The sequence below is a fragment of the Osmerus eperlanus genome, chromosome 5, assembly GCF_963692335.1.
Source record: "Osmerus eperlanus chromosome 5, fOsmEpe2.1, whole genome shotgun sequence".
Classification (NCBI taxonomy): domain Eukaryota; kingdom Metazoa; phylum Chordata; class Actinopteri; order Osmeriformes; family Osmeridae; genus Osmerus; species Osmerus eperlanus.
In genome coordinates this window covers 8,450,720-8,454,926 of record NC_085022.1, presented here as the reverse complement: position 1 = coordinate 8,454,926, position 4,207 = coordinate 8,450,720, and the positions used below count along the sequence as shown (strand labels likewise).

General features: G+C 41.1%; 1 long non-coding RNA gene across 2 annotated transcripts; it reads right to left on the bottom strand.

The window, feature by feature from the left end:
* Nucleotides 1–507: 507 nt before the first annotated feature.
* Nucleotides 508–1,350, bottom strand: LOC134020498 (uncharacterized). Of its 2 annotated transcripts, XR_009930397.1 has the most exons (3): nucleotides 1,227–1,350; nucleotides 885–1,145; nucleotides 508–738 (listed from the first exon to the last, which is right to left on the bottom strand). It is a non-coding gene; the product is annotated as an uncharacterized LOC134020498 (long non-coding RNA). The 2 variants fall into 2 exon arrangements; XR_009930396.1 differs by having other exon boundaries at nucleotides 885–1,347.
* Nucleotides 1,351–4,207: the final 2,857 nt, after the last annotated feature.

Genomic DNA, 4,207 nt, shown 5'->3' with positions numbered 1-4,207 from the left:
CTGTTGAGTTATAAAGTTATACATTACCAACCAGACAGAATTGGCAGAAAAGAATGCTGACCAACAACATATCTATTCTCCAAATTATTTTGACAGTTACAGTTTTTCACAATTGTTAACACACGTTTCTCAAAACAATAACGGCTTTCTCAAAACTGCACACACAAAACTGAAAACCTCACACACAAAATGCTAAACCTGACACTCCCTTTGCAAGATGACTCTTTGCCATCAAATCTCTTACCTGTTCACAAAATGCAACTCGTGTTCTCATTTGGTACACACAGTCATATTTTCAAATGACACACACATACCATTCATAACAGTACACACAATAAGCATTTGCTGCACACTACCAAGCATTCACAGCACACAGTAGTGCAAAATTGAAAACACAATTCTAAAAATGGAACACACCATACGAATGACTCTGGGGAATGAGCCATTTCAACTTTTGTAAAATGTCTCAGTGTAGGCCTAATTTTTTCAAACATAAAACAGCACACATATGCGGCAAAAAAGTTTTATTTCTGAACAGTACAGTACTGTCAACGGGCCTGCTCAACCCATTGCAGCACACAAAGTGATGGTCCCATCATGCTGGCCGGGGACCTCAACAATGGCGCGCTGGCCAATGACATTTCTGCCCCGGCGCCTCCTCTTCACCAGGTTGAATCCAACCTCATCAATGAATATGTATTCATATAGCTCATTAGCTGTGTCATGCTCCTGGATCCGCTGGAACAGACAGCATGGTAATGCAAGTTATAGTATGGACACAGATGGGTCAACACAGTGGGCTACAGTGAGACACTGTAGAAAAGGAACTATTGGATTACAGGTACAATACATGCATGTGTCAGTGCTGAATGTATGGGACTTACAAGCACAAACTCTTGCCGTAACTCCTTGATGTGGTCTGTGTTTCAGTCGAATAGGACCCTGTACACTTGTTTCATCCGCATGGCATTCCTGGGGCATTCCATTCCCCCATGTTTCTGAATGTGGCATGGTCAGCCATGATCCTGGTTTGTATCTGTCGGAGTGTGATAGTGTTGTTTTCACAAACCATTTTCACAATGTCAGTCTCCTGTTCGGCTGTGAAAGTGCATGTTCTTCCTCCACGGTGTGGTTCTCTTTCAGTCCTGCAATATACAAATACAGTGAGCACACTGTATTCTATTGATATGCAGTATTTCAGTACACAAGGCAAATATAATTCATACCTGTTCTCCATTCTAAAGGTTCTAATGATGGCAGCAACTGTGAAGCGGCTGAGATTTGGTTGGACCCTCTGGCCAGCCTCCCTCATGCTCAAACCATGGTTGAGCACATGGTCAACCATGGTGGCCCGAATTTCATTAGATTACCGTTCTCTTTCTTCTTTCTCCTCCTCCTCCTTCTTCTTCTCCTCTTCCTCCTCATCCTTCTTCTTCTTGTCGTCCTCCTTATCCTCCTCCTTGTCATCCTCTCCCTCCTCTTCCTCGTCCTCTTCCTTGTCCTTTTCCTTTTTATTCTGCAGTCCTGATCGCAAATTGCTCACCAGACCTGAGTGTTTAGAGATTTTAATATTTGTGTGTTGTAGGTTGATGCTTTGAGACTTTACTTGAGAAGTGTGTGCAACAACTAAACATTGTGTGTAGTGTTTTGACAACAAGGTGATGTGTAATTGACATCAGTGTGTAAACAAGGAAAGTCAGAGTCTAATGCAGATAAGGGTGTGCGAAGTAGTGCCAAATTGGGTCGAGCAATTGGTACATGAAGTTAAGGTTATGTAAATTGGGACAAAGTTTTGCTTTTTGTGTGTGAAATTGTGAAAAACTGTAAGTTTATGAAGTTACTGTAAGAAAGTGAGGATATTGTTAGAAGTTTCAAACTGTGTGTGAAAGTACAGGTGAAATGGAACCACAAATCCGGTTCTCTGATTGGTTGATTTGTAACGTCTATAAAAACTAGACTGTATTAAAGAATGCATCTACACAATCAAAACCTTCAGACTGTGTCTGTACAAGGAGCTTCCTGTCATGTGTGTATTTACCGGTGTGCGTGTCAGTGTTTGTGTGTTCCCTGCCTTGTGTGTGTGCTTCATTGTCCCATGAGAACTGGAATACAACAAGTAGCCATGGGGTGAGGGGGACATGAGACAGACAGGAACTAACGTCTACCCTCAACCACTCAGCAAGAACACACACAGACATACACACATGCACACACATCCATGCACACACACCCATGTGCATTGCACACACACCCATGTGCATTGCACACACATGAAGCACACCTTCATGTCCACACATGCACATACACACACAAACATGAACACACACACCCATATGCAAGTACATACACAAACACACACACATAAAAGCGCATATACACTCAAAACACACACTCACGAACACACAGACGTACATGCATACAGACAGACACAGACAGATGTACACACCCATACAAACACACACACATGCACACACAGCTCAAACAATGGCTCCATCTCCACTCTCTACCAACACAATCTATAATACTTCTAATTGCAACCATATATCATAGCATGCCCAGTCACATTTCTGAATGTCACCCACACATGAAGGTAGTAGTTTCCAGTGAGACAGCCCCCCAGCAGGCCTGCAGCTCCAGGCTTGTCCCTCCACCTCTCAGGCTGATGGAGCTGGACCACATGCGCCCTCTATAGATCAACACTGCAAACTGCTCAGGCATTGCTGGTTTCTGCTGTGCTCTCTTGTCTGTCTGTGTCCCGTGTGAACTGCTCGAAGATCACTGTGGGTGATGGTAATGAGCTGTGGGCGCCGTCGAATTATTACAGTGTCTCTGCATGGAGGTGTGAAAGTAACTTAACCTAGATTGCAACCAGTTCATCCTGTGGAAACAAACACAGTGGCTGACCTCACAAGTGAGCCGAACAATAAACACAGCGTCTATAATTTACAGTTTTTTTCAAAAACAGAGGAAAAGTAAAAGAAATGTGTGTAGCAGTCGAAAAAAACTGTTAACTTACACCACTTATTTAAGATTTACTCCTATATGTTGAATGTATGCACCTTCCTGCCAAAGTAAATTACTTGTCTGTGTAAACTTTCACGGCGATTAAAACCCTTTCTGATTCTGATATTGTTACAGTTTTTTTCAACTGCTTACACAATTTTTTTTTACTTGTCCTCTTTTTTTCAAAACTTTACACACAAATCCAAGAATTGCACACACAAAATGCAAAATGCCTTGCATCTCTTGCAAAATGAAGCACTGCAATCATAATATCACAAACACAAAAACGGACACATGGGAACGCCCTCGTCTCCGTGGAACGCCCTCTACGAGCTCTCCGTCAGCCCTCGGAGAGCCCCGGAGAGCTCGACGTGCACCTCCTGAATTTTCTAACTATCCGTCGTAATTTCGGAGAGCGACGGAGAGCTACGGAGACCCCCTTGGCTGTGATTGGTCAGTATTACAGTTTTTCTCGATTGGTTACACACATTTTGTGAATGCATACGTCATACTCTCAGAACTCTACACACAAATCAAAAAAACACACACACAATGGGCAAAACCCCTCACTTCTCCTTCAAAATTAAACTTAACATTCAAAACAATGCTATTTAATCTCAAAATGGTATTTTGTTTTCAAATGACAAACACAAACCATCATATGAATAGACATTTATAAGAACCATTTGAACACTGATGTGCTCAATGGAAAACACTATGATGAATGGAAAACACTTCTTCTTCATTCATCATAGTGAGTTAGGCCTTTCTTTTGTTCAGTGTTACATTTACTACAGACAGTACATACATAAGTGTGTTGTAAAATATTTGAGAATATTGTTTTTATACTCAGAACACAGAAATACACGGTAACAAATATATTTTACGTATTTTTCCCAGAAAAAAAATGTACACAGTGTACATCCCAACCAACACAAAGTTGCACATACAATGGTCTACATACAAAACAACATAATAATTTACTGTATAGTGTATACAGTTATATTATTATTATTTTTCTTTGTATTTGCCGTAATGTTATGGCGTTATTTTCTAGGACCATGTTCATGATTTCAGTTTCCTGTTCAGGAGACAGAAGACGTTCCCGACCACCTTGTGTTGGTAATCTTTCAGTTCTGCCAAACAAATAGTAAAATACTGTAAATACTGTGTAGGAATACAAAGTAGGAATACATTTTCCAAA